General features: G+C 35.0%; 1 non-coding gene and 1 pseudogene across 1 annotated transcript; both read left to right on the top strand.

The window, feature by feature from the left end:
• Window positions 1-169: 169 nt before the first annotated feature.
• Window positions 170-20,018, top strand: LOC114410816 (annotated as a pseudogene).
• LOC114410936 lies at window positions 15,557-15,663 on the top strand. The gene has a single exon (XR_003666328.1). It is a non-coding gene; the product is annotated as a small nucleolar RNA R71 (small nucleolar RNA).
• Window positions 20,019-21,487: the final 1,469 nt, after the last annotated feature.

Here is a 21,487-nt window from a genome sequence, read left to right as displayed (position 1 = left end):
CCATATGCATTAATTTTATTCCACAATCCAAATTACAAAAGTGAAAATTGAAATAGACAATCACCTTCCACCGTAGAGAAGAAAACCAAGGACTGCAAACAGAGAAACCCCTACATACATGCATGGAAAAAATTATTAACGTCCGGTGATAAGCCGGAGGAAGGTGAGGATGACGTCAAGTCATCATGCCCCTTATGCCCTGGGCGACACACGTGCTACAATGGACGGGACAAAGGATCGCGATCTCGCAAGGGTGAGCTAACTCCAAAACCCATCCTCAGTTCGGATTGTAGGCTGCAACTCGCCTGCATGAAGTCGGAATCGCTAGTAATCGTCGGTCAGCCATACGACGGTGAATTCGTTCCCGGGCCTTGTACACACCGCCCGTCACACTATGGGAGTTGGCAAAGGTTTGTTATTGTTCTTTCATTTCCTGTTGTTTTGTCTGTTTTATGATTTTACATACACACACACACACACACACACATATATATATAATACAGACACACACACAAATACATATACATGTAGCTACATAATGAAGTTACTTTTTTGCTGTAGGAAAGAATAGGTATAATTGAAATTCTCAATGCAATTGTTGCAAGAATTCCCCCACCTGAAGATACATCTAAAAAACCATTGAGGGCTTTAATATTTGACAGGTACACTTCATTTTTTTCAAATGTACTAATCCATTTATTCATATATGTTGGCAATACTCTCTGGATCCACATGGATTATCATTTAAGATTTGGATAACATTGATACCCCGAAATAATTTGATTAAGGTCCCTACAATGTAAAAATGATAACATAGACACTTCAACTGAGACTAGGTAGTCTTATTGTAAAGTTCAAGGATCTAATTTCTATGTTTAGGGCTCATCTTGTACTTTAGTTTATTCTTTTTCCATGTAGTTTTGTTGTTGTGTACTTAGCTTAATGCAAGTTCAGAGACCTTTACTTTATGCATCTAGTTGCTATACGATTGCTCTCTCTACGTAGACATCCTTAGATGCAATAATTTCCAATGTTATTAAATAGCCCTTATAGTCCCACCATAACACTAATGTGGCATTTCTTGACCCCTCTGCCATAGACAATTTGTGAAGGGAGGTTCTCTATGGTAGTGCCATAGCTGCAATGGTGTGTTTATATGGCAGAATCTTGTCCTTCACCATATTCTGTGATCCACCTTTTATAACCTTGGTATTTAAATGGATAGAATTCCTTTAGTATGAATGGTAGATTAATCCCCCTAGTATGTTGTGTCAACTAACATTCTTTTACATGTGGTATTTATACTTCATGCACTCATATTTATTATTTCTTTACATGCAGCTACTATGATCCATATAGAGGTGTTATTGTATACTTTTGAGTTGTAGATGGGACTATGAAGAAAGGTGACAGAGTTTATTTTATGGCTAGTGGGAAGGTACAATACCTTTCCTATTTTTTGATCCCCTATTTTTGCCAACAAAGATTTAGTTTGGTGGTGACAAACTGTCAGTATAGTTGCATGTTCATAATTTCATTCAACATTTGTTAAATCTTTAATATGACTGCAAACAAATTCAAACAAGCTCTAGTCTATCATTGGTGAAAACTTGGTCATTATGGTGACTACTGACTACTAATATTCTCTGACCTAATCTGATTACTAAATTACAGGATTATTTTGCTGATGAAATTGGAGTTTTGTCTCCTAGTCAACTACAAGTTGAAGAATTGTATGCTGGTGAGGTAAAATACTTCTGAATGGTTTAATTAGCAGGGTGATGTATTTCATATTGCGTATGGTATTATTGTTTTGTCTCTTTCCTCCTCCTTCTCATCACTTATCTTATGTACACTCACTATGAGATAAAGGAATTAAAAAAGTGACATACAAGACACAATGCATGGCATTGGTGTATTGTTTCTCCTGAGTAACTTTGTGTCTGTCTCTGCATATTTTTTGCTGGCAAGACAATTCGGTTCAATGTTAAATTCATTATTGTCATTTTTATTCTCTAAAGAAAGACAAAATAAACATTTTTGATTCATTTTGAACATTGATATCTTGTGTCGTGCTTTGATAGGTGGGCTATCTATCTGCATCAATAAGAACAGTAGCTGATGCTAGAGTGGGTGACACTGTTACTCACTATGGCAGAAAGGCTGACAATTCACTCCCTCGATATGAGGAAGCCACTCCTATGGTGTCCTGTGGCTTATTTCCTGTTGATGCTGACCAGTATTTATCTCTTGTTGACCCTCTTCTTTCTTTCTTGAGCAAAAGAATTGTAATGTTACTGTTGAATGTATCTGGAACTAATCATATCCTTATTATCATTTGTTGTTAGATTCCCTGATCTGTGTGATGCACTTGAGAAGTTGCAACTCAATGATGCTGCACTTAAGGTTATACTGATATGTTGAAAAATAATGCATCTTTTGTTTCAAGACTTTTGCCAAAGGACCATAATTTGCTTTTTTTCTATATATGCTATCACCTGTTAGTTGTAACTTTCTATTTAATTATAGTTTTTCTTGATTTAGTTATAATAGCTTTTTATCAATTCAATTTCTCTTGTAACTTTTTGATGTTTATTAAATTATTCCAATTGTACTTTTGAATTAGTTTTATTTATGAATCTGCCAGTCATAAAGTTTATGTAAACTACGCCATGTGAGATCTGCATGCACAGTTGCTTTTGACATTTTGTGGATTATAATATATATATATATATGTATATTAACTATCTTAACTTTGGAACCAAACATAGTTTTTTTCCTTAAATATCCATGTTTCTTATAGTCAAACTGACAATGGTGGGGTTAGTGATTAATTATTCAAAGATTTCATTCTTTTTTCTGGTTTACAGTTTGAACCTGAGACATCGAGTGCCATGGGATTTGGCTTTATATGTGGGTTTCTGGGCCTTCTTCATATGGAAATTGTTCAGGTTCGAATATGTTGGAGCATCTACTCTTTGGCTTTCATAGGAATTGCTTGAATGTTCTTATATATGGCATAATTGACATTCTGATTAACTTTGGAAACCTGGTCTTATCTTACAAGTTCTTTACATTACAGGAGAGACTTGAGAGAGAATACAATTTGAGCCTGATAACAACTGCTCCAAGTGTCGTGTACAGGGTACACTGTGTAAATGGTGATACTGTAATTTCTTCTCATTCCTAAGTTCCCTTTCTATGTAATACTTTATTTTACTAAACTATTCATTAAAACTGATTTGCCTCTATTTTTTAAATATATATCATATTAATGCAATCATTTTGTCTGAATCACAAAATCCTTGAAGGTTGAATGCTCAAATCCATCTTTACTTCCTAAGCCTGGAAAAAGGAAATCAATTGAGGAGCCATTTGTTAAGGTTATTTCTTGCACTTTGTTCTGTTTATTGTTCACCTTGTTCAAGAGTTGAAGCAGTTAGGGCTAAACATTTTAATTCACATGTTCTCTCTCCCTCTGTGTGTGTGTGTGTGTGTATTTGTCTTTATTTGGAATTAATGTAGTTGTGTACAGATTGAGATGCTTACACCAAAGGACTACATTGGTTCACTTATGGAAGTGGCATAAGAAAGAAAAGGGCAGTTCAAAGAAATGAAATTTATTGCTGAAAATAGGGCATCAATCACGTATGAATTACCATTAGCAGAGGTAATCTCTTGCATTAGTTCTTGTCTATTGACCCTAAAAACTCGTGCTTCTGTTTAACTAGTTTTGGCTCTCAAGTATTTGAATATTTTTTAATGTCAATTTTGTAGATGGTTGGTGATTTCTTTGACCAGTTGAAGTCGAGAAGTAAGGGTTATGCTAGTATGGAGTATACCTTTGTCGGGTAAATGTCTCCGAGAGCATAGTTTATTGATAATATTCACATAAGATTCTGTCGGCTTACAAGATATCGTTGACTATTGTAAATGTCCCTGATTATGTAGTGTAATCAGGGTAATTTTCATAAATAAATAAGACATATCTGATGTTTAGGGATTGTAAATTAATGCAGACATTGCCGCATTTTTTATTAGTTTCTAGTCACGGAAACTCTTTCATGTCACCAAAAAAAAAATCAAAGCTTTTCCAAGGCAAGAATGATAGGTCCCTTTAGTTAATAGTTACCTACGGAAAAGTTAGATGAGAGAGAACAATTATAAACAATTTTTTTATGGAAAAAATTATAATCTCACAAAACAATCCAATCCTAACAAACTTCTCTACGAGAATTGTAATTCATTTCATCTCCTTAATTCCTTTTATGTTCTTTTCCTCTAAGTGCTTATTGAGAAATTTATCTAAATCGTCATCTTGCAAATGCAGCCATAGTATGTCACATAATTGCAGAAATATATTATTTCATGTTTTGAACTCTGTGCCAGAAGAGGATGACTTTTGTTTTTTTTTAATATTTGAAGCACACAATACTTTAATGCTAATTAAAGTTTTTATTAAATAAAATCATAGTATTAAGTATGGACTGAAAAAGGTTGTCTTTCCAAAGATTTAATGTTCCGATGCTTTCTGATAATTAATTTTCAGGTACACTGAAAGTAATTTAATTAAACTTGACATACGGATAAATGGTGACTGTGTGGAGCCATTGGCTACAATTGTGCACAATAATAAGGTAAGTTATTAATTCTCTGTTCTTTTGGTCTATATATGGGTGGGAAATAAATATTTGTGTGGCTATATGTAAATTTCCTATCAATAGAACTTGATTGTGGATTCCTGAGATATATTATGGAATCATACTGGTTTGGGGAAACCATAATTAGTATTCATTTTATCTGCTTTTATTTTTTCTGAAGAAAAAAAGTCTGGTAAAACATTCTTTAACTCAAATTGCAATTGTCTAAATGCAATGGCTTAGACAATGGAAAAAAAAATCTGTGAAGTAATTTTCACTATCCAAGTATACCAAATTATACTTTTGTAGGCATTTCAACTGAAGAGGAATGACCCATAATTCAGTAATCAGAATAGTTGGTCGGACCTGTAATTCTTATTTTATTCAATGAGAATAATAAAAGAGTTGGTATAATTGTATAAAAAAAGAAAACTAATTGTTTTAGTCATAGAAACATTTTATTCAAAATACTTGGTCGGACCTATAATTCTTATTTTATTCAATGAGAATATTAAAAGAGTTGGTTTAATTGTATAAAAAAAGAAAATTAATTGTTTTAGTCATAAAAACATTTTAATGAACCTAATTCTGTGTTATTAATGAAATACATATATGGAAAAAAAAATTTTGCCCTCCACTTAATCTTCCTCATCTTACTGCTAAATCTTATTTAACACACTACCATCCTACTGTTTTGTCCTTTGCATTCACATCAAGTGCTTTTTCCGCGTATTGCAGAACTTGGAAGTAAAAAAATATTACAAGATACTATTTTCAATATTTAAACCTTGAAAATCATAACTTTAGTTTTGATATAATTATCAAGTTCACATTAAAAAAAGATAATTATCAAGTTAGTTGTAAATAATTCAATGTCTATATAATAATTACTGAATCATATATGGATGACGATAACGTAACTGGTGTTCTACATGACCAAATACAACAACTCAACATTTAACACACACTACTACAATTATGGTATTCTAAGTCGGTTCTACAGGATATTCTACGACGATTTTGAACCGTCATAAAAAGCAACGTCGTAATATTTATTACGACGGTTGTACAACCGTCTTAAAATGTAGTGGTTACTAAGACGGTTATTCAATATCACCTCACATGAAGCCTATGTTATAACTTCTTCAACATCTCTTCTATGTTGTTGAGTCAAATGAATTCATGCCAGTTTAAATATGATAATGGAATAATAGATGCTAACTTTACTATTTTCATTGACTATAGAGATATAAGATTACAGTATGAGTTGCATGGTTTTTTCTGTTGAGTATAGTCCATAGACATATTATGTAACTTATGCTCTGCAATTTAAGTTCTGTTGTAGATTCACGGTGTAGTGGAAGATAAGAAAGGTAGAACAGTGGCAACTCTGTTTGGGACGTGGGATGAGAGCTTGCATTACGTAATTGGAGGGAATTCTGGGAAAGGAAAAGGGTCCTCCTATGTGTCAACAAAACCACATGTTTTGTGGAAGCGGAGCCCAACACCAGAGTACCAGACAAGATATAATGAAATGCAGCAACAGGTTGCTTCTGAAATTTCATTGGACCTTGTCCTATAACATAATGAAATGCATTATGCTATTGCTAGTTAATATGCTCTCATTCATTAATTTAACAAAAGATTCACCATAATTGCAGGCACGAAAGGTACAAGAGAAGGGTTGGAAACCAAGGTGGTTTGCCAAGGAAAAAGGCAGCAACTCTTACCGTTATGTTGGAGGGTACTGGGAGACCAGGGAAAAGGGGAACTGGGAATCTTGTCCTGACATTTTTGGCCAAGTCTCAACACATACTAATTTTAACCCAACTTCATAAATTCTCAACACTTTTACCTACCTACTCCCTCTACTACCACACCCCTTTTGATCATAGCATATATTCATAACCATATTTATGATCATTACTTTTTTTTAGCATTCAATAGATATGGTTGATTAATGCCTGTTATGTATAGGTTACGTACAAAAAATAGTGGTTCTTACTTCTTCCTCAACAAGGTAACTTCCCATTTCCCAATTCCATCTGGCAACAACAACAATTCTTCTTGTTGTCAGATACTCATTTCAAAGTTGGGTCTATAGAATGGATGGAGTGGAGCTTTGTATGAAAGTCATAGTTGGTATACTAATCATAATCATATAAGTATATCCACAACGTGGAGAAAAGGAGGCAAACTCATTAAATGAACATGCACCCTATTTTTAATGTTTAATTCTGATGATCCATTGAACATGTTAAACTATTTATACACGTTTATTCCAATTTGGTGCAACATGTTACGCAGTGCTTTTGGTTATGTCAAATGAAATTTGGTAAATGAGTCCAGCATGAGATACAGGAAAATATGTTGTTGCATGCGCATGAGAAAACTCAATTGACAGGAATCTTGTTTGTATTTACTGTTTTTATTCCGTGGATAGATGGGGTAGTTATGGAAACTCTTGTTGACGAGTGTTAAGAAACAAGAGAGAAAGAGTTGTGGTCTTAATATAGCAACTGCCAAAAGATTAAGCGACTATGCCTGTGATCCTCTCAAAATTGTTGTAGATAAAGATCAAAACGTATAAATTAAGGAAACAAAATGGAATTTTCACATGATTGTGGTGTGAGGACAAATAACAAGTTAACAGTGGGGGCAACAAAGCTACCACTTGTCTAGTCTATCCACCTTATTTCTTGTTTAATAACCTCCTATCAAGTCTAGTCCAATCTATTGATCTCTTGTAAAGTAATATATATATATATATATATATATATATATATATATATATATATATTGAGAATTGATCAAGTTATTTTTCATCTTAATGATTGATTTTTTTGAATCAATGATTAAGATTAACTATTCATTATAATCATTATATTTTAAGAAAATAAATAATGAAAATAAAAAAAATATTTTAAAAAAGATTAACTATTCAATAACTGTCTTAGCATGTGTTTATTTTTTAAAGCAGTTTTAAGTACAAAAACCACCTTAGTATGATTGTCTTTCTAAGACAGTTATTGGTACAACCGTCTTAGAAACTTTTACATACTAAGACGGTTTGACTTAAAACCGTCTTAAATTTCCATTTAGAAAAATGAGATACTAAGACGTTTATACAAAAATCATCTTAGTATGTAGCGCTTTCTAAAACGGTTATTCAAAAAACCGTCTTAGATTTTCATTTAGACAATTGACATACTAAGATGGTTGGTTGTATAACCGTCTTAGTATGTAGTACTTTCTAAGATGGTTATACAAAAAACCATCTTAGATTTTCCTTTTAGACAATTGACATACTAAGACGGTTGGTGGTATAATCATCTTAGTATGTAGCGCTTTTTTAGACGGTTATGCAATGAACCATCTTAGATTTTCCTTTAGACAAATGACATACTAAGATGGTTATGCGCATAACCGTCTTAGTATGTCTATTTTTTTTTGTTGTTTTACTTTTTGAACCCTACAAAATGACAAACAAACTCATGAAACTAACAGAAGGAGGACACGTCTAAGTACTGAGAAACAAATGAATAAAATGAATTATATCAATAAAAGGCATGTACACAGTTTGAAATTATAAGTAAAACAACAACATACAAAAATATCAGAACAGAAATTAGCAATAAAAAAGGTCTATAAACACCATAGCCAACAACTTTTGAACTAACCCCAGTATTTTTTTCATTTCTGATGTGCATTTCACACACTACCTCTGCAATTAGTCAAAATTTCTCTCTCAACCACTCAAACTACCCTCCTTTTATCTTTGTATACTTGATGTTCTTAACAACCCTCCCTTTTAATCTATCAATCTACTCTCTTTTATTTCCATGTCTAAATTAAATTTCATTAGTTATTTTATTAAAAAAAATTAAATAGATAAAAATAATCATCACAATTTAAGTCGCTCATTGTAAATAATATAATTTATAGTCAAAGATATTTATTATGAATTTTAATTATATAAAAAAGGTTCAGTTAACAAGCAGGACCCTGAAAGATTTGGGAATATTTAATTAGGTCCACAAATAAATAAATAAAATTATAATTGGGTCATTGATCTTGTAATTTTTTTTTAATTGGGTTGTTTTCCAACGAGCAATGATAAACCAAATGTTCATAACAGATAGTAGGAAAATAGTAATGAATTGGGGGGGGGGGGGGTTGTTTGCTTTTGTAAATTAAATAGCGAGTAAAATTGAATTAGAAAAATATCAGAATTAAAATATGTTGCTTCCCCTTGATTCGCAAGCAAGTCTCTTATCCTAGGTTGCGAGAATTTATCCTTTATCAGTTTAACCACTTAATCCAACCCTAAATTAAATTACTAAGCGAAATTTAACATAAGGCATTCATTATGTGATTAAGCAACACATACACCAATTACTCATAAACGATCATTAAGCATGAACGTAAATTAAGCGTAGAGACAATTAATCAAGCACTAAGCATGCATGAATTAATAGCAACAAATTTAGAGTAATTAGTGAAGAGGAAAAACTGAACAGAATTTAACAGTAATAATAGAACCTCAAAGAGAATTGTGCTTGATCCTCAAGAGAAAGCAACGCTGGGGACTTAGCCTTCCATTAATCAATAAATAACGAACTTATAAATTGAAGAACGAAATTTTATTTCTACTGGAATTGCAAAACGAAAAAAAATGTCTCAAAGAAAAAGCCTAAGACTAGAAAACGAAAATAGGGGAGGGAGAAGAGAGAGACCAAAACTAGAACCTTGGTGCTGTTATATAGTTTTCCAGCGCCAAAGCTTACAAATCTGTTTTAAATCCAAGCCCATAAATAAATTAAATTCAAATCTAGATAAGATAAGATCTAGATTAAATAATATCTAGATGAGATCAAATCTAAATAATATCTAGATAAGATAAAGATAAGATAAGATCTAATTTTGTAGAATAGTCTGCTCTCTTCAAGTCCACGCCCAATTCTAGATTCAAGCCCAATGCTTCATTAATTCCTAAAATTAGATTAAAAACATCAAATTAGCTGAATGGGCCCAAATAATAAAATTGCCTAATTAATTTGACAATTAAGATTAATCAGTACTTAAAATGGTGCAAAAAGGGTTAAGAAATAGGAGAAAATAATGGCACATCAAAACCCCCCATACTTAGCCTTTTGCACTCCTGGGCAAAATGAAATAAAGAACAAAAGCCAAGGATATCAAAGAGAGACAAACAAAACATTTACATATTTCTCAATGAACATCAAGGAATGGGTAACATCTAACATGAAGAGATCCAAAGAGTCAAGACATTCGTGAAAATCATCCAAGCAACCCAATCATGGCAAAATAGTTAATCAGCTCAATAATGAAAAATGATAAAGCCTCACAAGATATACACTCTATCTCTCAAGTGTCTAGGCTACTGTTTACTCTCGAAGCACCCATGAAAACAAATACCACCTAGACTTGGCAAGATTCTAAAATTGACAATCAACCCATAAACACAAGCACATAAGGATCAAAAGGTGTTTTAAGGTTGTAATGGGGCCAAGGACAAGGTAGGGGAAAATATGGAATAAGTAGCTAAATCCCAAAGGAATAGAGGAGCAATGGGGAATAACTGGAAATTAAGCACAAGTAGTAAACCCAAACCCTCTAATATCAACAAAATCAACCAAGGCTCCCAAATCAAGTCCTCATAACAAGACCTCATTTATTCAACTTCACTTCTTTTCTTCTTTTTTTTGATTGAACAGTACGAAATTGAAGAATTTGCAGAAACTGATTTTTTTTAGATTGAACAGTACGAAATTAAAGATTAAAGCAAGAACTAGGCAATATACATATACATCAAGCATGGCCAAAATAGAACATTAAGCATGGCCAAAAATCATATCTTCCAATGAAACATACCCCCCGCCCATACTTATTCCCAAAACAATTCCAAAGCTCCAAAATTCCTTAAGGGTAAGGTGATATCATGGTTTTTTACTTAAGGCTTGTAATGAGCTTCAAAACAAAGAAAGGGGAACATAGGCTCAAAGGGGCTATCAAAGGAATTAATTCAAGGTAAGTCCATTTGGCTAGAAGCTTATAAGAACAAAATTGCCTAAATCATTTCCAAATAAGCATGTGAATTAGGAAGCATCAACAAGAATCAAGCCAAGGCTATTATGCAAGCAATCAATGGGGCAAAACACACCAAAAGATTATGATGATGGATGGCTCAAATTCTCACAAAGGTAAACTTATCACTTTGAAATTGAGCTTTCAAAACTATCATGACATGTAGAGGAAAAACAAGGATTTCAAATCACAAAATGTCAAGAGACTTTTATTTTCAGAACAATTACCCATTACTAAAACATATCCTATAATTCAAAGAAAAACATGCAAATTTAACACAACAAAACTAACAAAATTAAACTAGAACCCAACAAAACTAACAAAATTAAACTAATTTAACACAACTATCAAAACCAAAACCAAAGAACACTCCCCCCATACTTAAACAACACATTGTCCTCAATGTAGCACAATTAAAAGATTAAAAACAATTAAACCATCAAATAGAATCGGACAAATGTAATAAAAGTAAAGAAGGAGATAGGAAAAGAAAAACTCCCTAAGTCATGATGGAGGAAGAGTAGGGTGGAGTAAGGAAGTTTCTTCCACCACTACGTCCACTAAAGAAGGGTTTGTGAGGAATGACTTAAGTCGGTGTCCATTGACCTTGAAGCTCTTGTGTGTGGAGTCGCTTTTGATCTCAACTGTACCATAAGGAAAAACATTAGTAACAACCAAAGGACCAATCCACTTAGACCTCAACTTACCACTCATGAGTCCAAGCTTAGAATTATACAATAACATTTTTTGCCCAACCATGAAGTCCTTCTTAATTATCATGCTATCATGGAACTTCTAGGTCTTTTCTTTGTAGAACTTGGCATTCTCATACGCTTCTAGGCGGATCTCATCTAACTCACTCAGTTACAACTTTCTTTCCTCACCAGCTTGATCCATAAAGAAGTTGCAGGTCTTCACTACCCAGTATGCTTTGTGCTCAATCTCCACTGGAAGATGACATGTCTTTCCAAAGACAACCTGATAAGGAGACATTCCTATGGGTGCTTTGTAGGCAGTCCTATGTGCCCAAAGAGCATCATCTAGCCTGATACTCCAATCTTTCCTGCTTGGCTGCATTCCTATGGGTTCTCTTGATCTCGCTGTTTGAAATTTCTGTCTGTCCATTGGTTTGGGGGTGGTATGGTGTGGATACCCTGTGGACAACCCTATACTTTTTAAGCAAGGCATGCATTGATTTGTTGCAAAAATGAGTTTCTTGATCACTAACGATTGCTTTAGGTACTCCAAACCTGCAAAATAGATTAGATCTGACAAAATCTACAATAACCTTAGCATCATTAGTTCTAGTGGGCTTGGCTTCCACCCATTTTGAAACATAATCAACTGCAAGGAGAATGTAAACATAACCAAAAGATATAGGAAAAGGACCCATGAAATCTATACCCCAGACATCAAACACCTCACAGAATAGCATAGGTTGCTGAAGTATTTGTTGTCGCCATGTAAGTGCACTTCCTGCTCCCTGACACTGCTCACAAGTGCTACAAATCTTCCACGCATCTTTAAAGATTGTGGGCCAATAAAAGCCACAATCAAGCACTTTGCGAGCTGTCCTTTGAACACCCAGATGACCTCCCAGTGCGAAAGAATGACAGAACCGCAGGACTGAGTCAGTCTCATGATCTGGAATGCATCGTCTAATGACTTGATCACTGCACAATTTCCACAAGTAGGGGTCATCCCAAATAAAATGCTTAGCATCACTTTTAATTTTATCCTTTTGAGCCTTAGATGCTAAGGGAGGAAAAACAGAAGCAATTAAATAATTGACAATGTTAGCAAACCAGGGAGTAGAAAGAGAATCAGAAATACTATACAATATATATAAATGATCATCCGGGAAATCATCCTGAATGGGTGAGTCTTCATCAGACACATGTTTGATCTGACTCAAATGATCAGCAACTAAATTTTGTGCTCCACTCCTATCACGGATCTCCAAGTCAAACTCTTGGAGCCAGAGCATCCATCGGATCAACCTAGGCTTTGAATCAGCCTTCTACAACAAGTACTTTAAAGCTGCATGGTCAGTATAAACAATAATGCGAGTACCAAGCAAATAAGAACGAAATTTTTCAAGAGCAAAAACTATGGCTAGTAGCTCTGTCTCAGTAGTAGTATAATTTGCTTGGGTAGCATCTTAAGTCCTAGAAACATAATATATCACCCTAGGCAATATATCAATTTTCTGAACAAGGACAGCCCCCAATGCATAATTTGATGCATCACACATAAGCTCAAAAGGGGCTGTCCAGTCGGGTGCCTGGATGATGGGGGTGGTAGTCAGTGGAAAATGGTCCTTTTTGGTAACCTGGTTCAGCCTCCTATAGTCTATGCATACTCTTCAATTGTTCTGCACCTGAGTAGGAATCAGCTCCTCCTTCTCATTTTTTATCACGGTGAGGCCGGTTTTCTTTGGAACTACCTGGACGGGACTCACCCATTGGCTGTCGGAGATTGGATAAATGATTACAGCTTGCAAAAGCTTGGTTACCTCCTTCTTCACTACATCAAGAATCACTGGGTTGAGTCTTCTCTGTGGCTGTCTTACTGGTTTAGCCCCATCTTCTAAATTTATTCGATGCATACATGTGGATGGGCTAATACCAGGAATGTCTGCCAGAGTCCAGCCTATAGCTTTCTTATGCTTCTTGAGAACTGATAACAACTTCTCCTCTTGCTCATGAGCAAGGGAGGCAGATATAATTACTGAAAAACTTTTGCTATCATCCAAGTAAGCATATTTTAAATTTGATGGCAGAGGCTTCAATTCTGGTGTGGGCGGCTGGATAGTGGTAGAAAGGGATGGTTTCTCAGCCTGTACCTCATAAAGAAAGTCAGAGGTATGTGTACTTCCTGAAACATGGTTAGTTCCATCTGACTTTATAAAATCAATCTAAAGAGATAAAACATCACCAGACATGTGATCAATATCAAATTCAGATTCACTCTCAGCATCAAATTCAGAAATATAATCAAGTGCAAATTTAGACTCAATGCATGAAGAGTGACAGGCATGCAGATTAGGAAGAAGATCAGTCATGTATTCATCAACAATATGGTCAATTATTTCAACACGAAATACAGAAAGATCTTCAGATGGGTGTTTCATAGCATCAAGAATATTAAAATGAACAGTTATATCACCAAACTCCATAGATAGTGTGCCTGCATATACATCTATCTTAGTTCTAGCAGTTTTCATAAAAGGTCTGCCTAGAATAATGGGAACTGATCCTTTAGAAAATCCCTCCTCCATATTCAAAATATAAAAATCAACAGGGAAAATCAGTTCACTAACTCTAACTAAGACATCCTCTATGAAACCAGCAGGATAGGTAACACTTGTATTAGCTAAATGAATTACCACATCATATGACTGCAAAGGACCTAGAGATAGAGAATTAAAAATAGACAGAGGCATCACACTAACGGAAGCTCCTAAATCTAGCATGGCATTGTCAAACTTACTATTCCTTATAATACAAGGTATGTTGAATGTACCTGGATCTTTACATTTTTCAGGGATTTGGGGAACAGATTTACCAATCAATGCGGAGACATTTCTGCCCATACTAATTCTTGCACTTCCTTTAAGCTTCCGCTTATTAGTGCACAGCTCCTTCAAGAATTTAGCATATCTTGGAATTTGCTTTATTGCATCCAGCAGAAGTATGTTTACCTCTACTTTCCTAAATGTTTCCAAGATCTCCTTCTCTGCATCTTCCATTTTTTTGTTGGAAATTGCTCTTGGAGGGAATGGAAGAGGGATATGTTGCTTCTCTTTAGATTCACCTGCATAGAAATTGTTAGGTAACTTACTCTTTAAATTTTTGTCATCATCTTTTTCTAAAGTAGAGTGAGGTTGGGCAGGTTCATTGGCGGATGAGGGAGATGCTTCTGGTTGAGGTCCTTGACACTGCTTTCCTGACCTCAATGTAATGGCACTCACATTTTTGGGATTCTGGATAGATTGAGAAGGTAATCTATCAGAATTTTGGGACTGTTGTTGATTTAACTGTGTAGCCAACTGTCCCATCTGATTAGTTAAGCTCTGAATGGAGGCTCTTGTCTCTTGTTGAAACTGCATGTTTTGTATAGTCATTTGCCTCACAAACTCTTCTATGGAAGGTTGAGGAGGAGCCTTAGTTGCTTGTTGCCTTTGTTGTTGTTGTTGTTGCTGCATTGGGGGAGGAACATATGGCTTGCTTGGGCCAGCAGCATTCTGAAAAGGAGGGATAAGCTGTTGTTGTTGTGGAGGACTTCTCCATCTCAGATTTGGATGATTCCTTCAACCTGGATTGTATCTGTTGCTTGAAAGATCATAATTATTCTGTTGTTGTTGGTTTTGCTGTTGAGGGGGTCTATTATAAATGTTTGCAACATAAGCTTCAGGTTGCTCATTGACTCCAGATTGCTGCAAAGAAGGACAAAGATCTGTATGGTGATTTGCAGAAGAACATAGACCACAGACTCTTGCAACAAGTGTAGATTTCTAATTCATGGCAAGCTAAGTTACTAGGTTGACCAAGGCATAAAGTTTTCCTTCAAGCTTTTTATTTTCAGTAGATGAAGATGAATCCGTGGCCACCTCATGGACTCCTCTAAGAACAATAGGATCATTTCTTACACTGAATTGTTGGGAGTTAGAAGCCATCTTCTCAATCAAATTCCTAGCCTCAACAGGAGTCATATCACCAAGGGCTCCACCACTGGCAGCATCAATCATACTCCTCTCCATGTTGCTAAGTCCCTAATAGAAATATTGCAGAAGAAGTTGCTCAGAAATCTGGTGGTGAGGACAGCTTGCACACAATTTCTTGAATCTTTCCCAGTACTCATACAAGCTTTCTCCACTAAGTTGCCTAATGCCTGAAATGTCTTTTCTGATGGCAGTGGTCCTAGATGCAGGGAAGAATTTCTCCAAGAACACCCTCTTAAGGTCATCCCAGCTAAAAATGGACCTAAGAGCAAGGTAATATAGCCAATCTTTTGCCACTCCCTCCAGAGAATGAGGAAAATCCTTTAGAAAGATATGATCTTCCTAGACATCAGGGGGCTTCATGGTGGAACAAACAATATGGAACTCCTTAAGATGCTTGAGAGGATCTTCACCTGCAAGACCATGAAACTTGGGCAGCAAATGTATTAGTCCAGTCTTGAGAACATATGGAACACCCTCATCAGGGTATTGAATGCACAAGCTTTCGTAGGTGAAATCAGGTGCAGCCATTTCCCTTAGAGTTCTCTCACGGGGTGGAGGTAGTGCCATGTTCTCAGAATGTTCAAAATCAGAATGTTCAAAGCTATAATGCTCAAAATCACCAATAACAGAATGCTCAGGATGTTCAAAAGGTACTAAATGATGTCTAACTAATTTATGAAATGTCCTATCTATCTCAGGATCTAAGGGTTGTAAGTCAGATGGATTGCCTCTAGTCATACACTATATTCAGCATGCACAACTAGTTGCCTTCTTATGCAAGTAATAGTGTAGGTTTGAACTACAACTACCATTAAATGATATCCAAATGACTTGAAATTTTGTGAGCAACCTTATAAAATGATGAGAAGATAGCACAAAAAATTTCAAACAAAAATTCAAAGTCTAACTATAGAAGCTAAAAATGATAAGTTAAGAAAAATAAGAGAATAATACTTGGAAAATAAAAAACTTTTGACAGAATCTAGATTTTTGGAAGAAGGAGACCTCAGCCGACCTATGGCCGGATGCCACGGCTTGGGAAATTTTTTTCTACCCCAAATACATATATAATAATTGCGATTCTGATAACCGGAGCAAAAGTTATGGCCGTTAGAAGTTTTAACAAAAATCAAATTTGCTACTTTTTTGGAACTTTCAAACCTGACCAAACTAAGGGCTCCAACTATTTTTCCCACAAAATATGGATCAAAATAAGTGACCACAAAAAAATTCAGCCAAAAATAACAACTATAGCTACCAAAACAAAAAATCCAAGTTAATTCAGCAAGGGTGGTCTCTAAAATCCATCGCTAAGGGATTTCCACTACTACCCTATTTTCGAGCAAGTGTTCTATTAAGCAAAAGTGGTTGCTAAATCCGTTGCAAAACACTATTCACAGCAAAACACCAAAACTGAAACAGGGGAAGCGCTGAACAGAAAAAAACTAAAACAGAACACACAATAAACAAAATAACAAGGTACTAAATAATACTAACACAACACGAAAGAATTAAACACTAACACAAGAATTAAACACTAACACGACACTAGCTATTATGAACCTTTGGACACTGCTCCCTGGCAACGGTGCCAAATTTGATCGAGGCCGTACTCGAATCAAATAAACATTAAAAATGCAGTATCTAGGAAGTGATCCTAGGTCGTTTCCCAACGAGCAATGATAAACCAAATGTTCATAACGGATAGTAGGAAAATAGTAACGAATTGGGGGGGGGTTGTTTGCTTTTGTAAATTAAATAGCGAGTAAAATTGAATTAGAAAAATATTAGAATTAAAATACGTTGCTTCCCCTTCATTTGCAAGAAGGTCTCTTATCCTAGGTTGCGAGAAATTATCCTTTATCAGTTTAACCACTTAATCCAACCCTAAATTAAATTACTAAGAGAAATTTAACATAAGGCATTCATTATGTGATTAAGCAACACATACACCAATTACTCATAAACGATCATTAAGCATGAACGTAAATTAAGCGTAGAGACAATTAATCAAGCACTAAGCATGCATGAATTAATAGCAACGAATTTAAAGTAATTAGTGAAGAGGAAAAACTGAACAGAATTTAACAGTAATAATAGAACCTCAAAGAGAACTGTGCTTGATCCTCAAGAGAAAGCAACGTTGGGGACTTAGCCTTCCATTAATCAATAGATAAAGAACTTATAAATTGAAGAACGAAATTTTATTGCTACTGGAATTGCAAAACGAAAAAAATGTCTCAAAGAAAAAGCCTAAGACTAGAAAACGAAAATAGGGGAGAGAGAAGAGAGAGACCAAAACTAGAACCTTGGTGCTGTTATATAGTTTTCCAGCGCCAAAGCTTACAAATCTGTTTTAAATCCAAGCCCATAAATAAATTAAATTCAAATCTATATAAGATAAGATAAGATCTAGATTAAATAATATCTAGATGAGATCAAATCTAAATAATATCTAGATAAGATAAAGATAAGATAAGATCTAATTTTGTAGAATAGTCTGCTCTCTTCAAGTCCACGCCCAATTCTAGATTCAAGCCCAATGCTTCATTAATTCCTGAAATTAGATTAAAAACATCAAATTAGCTGAATGGGCCCAAATAATAAAACTGCCTAATTAATTTGACAATTAAGATTAATCAGTACTTAAAATGGTACAAAAGGGGTTAAGAAATAGGAGAAAATAATGGCACATCAGGGACAAAGGATCGCGATCCCCCGAGGGTGACCTAACTCCATAAACCCGTCCTCAGTTCAGATTGTAGGCTGCAACTCGCCTGCATGAAGTCGGAATTGCTAGTAATCGCCGGTCAGCCATACGGCGGTGAATTCATTCCCGGGCCTTATACACACCGCCCGTCACACTATGGGAGCTGGCAAAGGTTTGTTATTGTTCTTTCATTTCCTGTTGTTTTGTCTGGTTTATGATTTTACATACACACACACACACACACACACACACACACACACACACACACACACACACATACATATACATGTAGCTACATAATGAAGTTACTTTTTTGTTGTAGGAAGGAATAGGTATAATTGAAATTCTCAATGCTATTGTTGCAAGAATTCCCCCACCTGAAGATACATCTAAAAAACCATTCAGGGCTTTAATATTTGACAGGTACTCTTCATTTTTTTCAAATGTACTAATCCATTTGATCATATATGTTGGCAATACTCTATGGATCCACATGGATTATCATTTAAGATTTGGATAACATTGATACCACGAAATAATTTTATTAAGGTCCCTATAATGTAAAAATGATAACACAGACACTTCAACTGAGACTAGGTAGTCTTATTGTAAAGTTCAAGGATCTAATTTCTATGTCTAGGGCTCATCTTGTACTTTAGTGTATTCTTTTTCCATGTAGTTTTGTTGTTGTGTACTTAGCTTAATGCAAGTTCAGAGACCTTTACTTTATGCATCTAGTTGCTATACGATTGCTCTCTCCACGTAGACATCCTTAGATGCAATAATTTCCAATGTTATTAAATAGCCCTTATAGTCCCACCATAACATTAATGTGGCATTTCTTGACCCTTCTTCCATAGGCAATTTGTGAAGGGAGGCTCTCTATGGCAGTGCCATAGCTGCAATGGTGTGTTTATATGGCAGAATTTTGTCCTTCACCATATTCTGTGATCCACCTTTGATAACCTTGGTATTTACATGGATAGAATTCCTTTAGATGTGGGTTTCTGGGCCTTCTTCATATGGAAATTGTTCAGGTTTGACTAGAGTTTACAAGAGTTTATTTTTGAGGATCAACAGATTGGACTAGGCTTGATATGAGGTTATTAAACAAGAAATCAGGTGGATAGACTAGACAAGTGGTAGCTTTGTTGCCCCCACTGTTAACTTGTTATTTGTCCTCACACCACAATCATGTGAAAATTCCATTTTGTTTCCTTAATTTATACGTTTTGATCTTTATCTACAACAATCTCGAGAGGATCACGGGCATAGCCGCTTAATCTATTGGCAGCTGCTATATTAAGACCACAACTCTTTCTCTCTTGTTTCTTAACACTCGTCAACAAGAGTTTCCACAACTACCCCATCTATCCACGGAATAAAAATGGTAAATACAAACAAGATTCCGGTCAATTGAGTTTTCTCATGCGCATGCAACAACATATTTTCCTGTATCTTATGCTGGACTCATTTACCAAATTTCATTTGACATAACCAAAAGCATTGCCTAACTTGTTGCACCAAATTGGAATAAACGTGTATAAACAGTTTAACATGTTCAATGGATCATCATAATTAAACATTAAAAAAGGGTGCATGTTCATTTAACGAGTTTGCCTCCTTTTCTCCATATTGTGGATATATTTATATGATTATGATTAGTATACCAACTATGACTTTCATACAAAGCTCCACTCCATCCATTCTATAGACCCAACTTTGAAATGAGTATCTGACAACAAGAAAAATTGATGTTGTTGCCAGATGGAATTGGGAAATGGGAAGTTACCTTGTTGAGGAAGAAGTAAGAACCACTGTTTTCTGTACGTAACGTATACATAACAGGCATTAATCAACCATATCCGTTGAATGCTAAAAAAAGTAATGATCATAAATATGGTTATGAATATATGCTATGATCAAAAGGGGTGTGGTAGTAGGGGGAGTAGGTAGGTAACAGTGTTGAGAATTTATGAAGTTGGGTTAAAATCAGTATGGGTTGAGACTTGGCCAAAAATGTCAAGACAAGATTCCCAGTTCCCCTTTTCCCTGGTCTCCCAGTACCCTCCAAAATAACGGTAAGAGTTGCTGCCTTTTTCCTTGGCAAACCACCTTGGTTTCCAACCCTTCTCTTACACCTTTCATGCCTGCAATTATGGTGAGTCTTTTGTTAACCAGCAATAGCATAATGCATTTCATTATATTATAGGACAAGGTCCCATGAAATTTCAGAAGCAACCTACCGCTGACTTTGTTCCAACCGCAACTTTCCAAAATTGGTCATTTCATGCTGTCCATTCTCCAAACACCTTTGATCAGGTCTTAGTCTTGAATCTGTTGGTGGCAACTTCTCCTGCTTGTTAACTTAATTTGTCAGTACTAAATACTAACCAAACCACATAGGATTTAGTGCCATTGAATGAACCAATTTTATGTTTGGATGTTTGAGTGAACATGCACAAAATTGATTTTGATTCAAACTAATTTTAAAGTAATATGATTATATATGTTTGAATTTTTTTACTCTAAAAAAGAAAGTCAGCGGTAGAATTCAGTATAATTTTTTTTATTCAATACAACTTAAGTTATTTCAATCCAAAATTTGTACCTAGAATCAATTCTTCAAAGTAAAACCAAATATTTAAACATTTCCTTAAAATCACATCAGTTAATATTTCAACGTGATTTTGGATGAGTGAACATGAAAGCAATATGCATGCTCTCAGGGTTTAGTGAAAGGTGAGGTTAAAAGAAAAACAGTTGAATCAATACTCACCTTTAATCCAGGTGTGATTTCATTTAGTGTCATAGCAAATTGTGTGAGGTTATATCTTGTCTGGTACTCTGGTGTTGGGCTCCGCTTCCACAAAACATGTGGTTTTGATGACACATAGGAGGACTCTTTTCCTTTCCCAGAATTCCCTCCAATTACGTAATGCAAGCTCTCTTCCCACGTCCCAAACAGAGTTGCCACTGTTCTACCTTTCTTATCTTCCACTAAGTCATGAATCTGTAGCAGAACTTAAATTGCATAGCATAAGTTACATAATATGTCTATGGACTATACTCAACAGAAAAAACCATGCAACTCATACTATAATCTTATATCTCTATAGTCAATGAAAATAGTAAAGTTAGCATCTGTAACATCCTGGAAATTCTACCCGGAATTTTCGAAAACGATGTATTTTGAATGATTATATATATATATATAAGTATTATTCAGTGTATATGTATAGATATGTTCTTGGTAGAAATAGGAATAGTGGGGGCAAGATATGCGGGTTGGACTAATTAAGG

Source organism: Glycine soja, chromosome 4 (genome assembly GCF_004193775.1).
Source record: "Glycine soja cultivar W05 chromosome 4, ASM419377v2, whole genome shotgun sequence".
Classification (NCBI taxonomy): Eukaryota; Viridiplantae; Streptophyta; class Magnoliopsida; order Fabales; family Fabaceae; genus Glycine; species Glycine soja.
The sequence above is the reverse complement of the archived record's forward strand: the minus strand, read 5'-3'. Positions and strand labels throughout refer to the sequence as shown.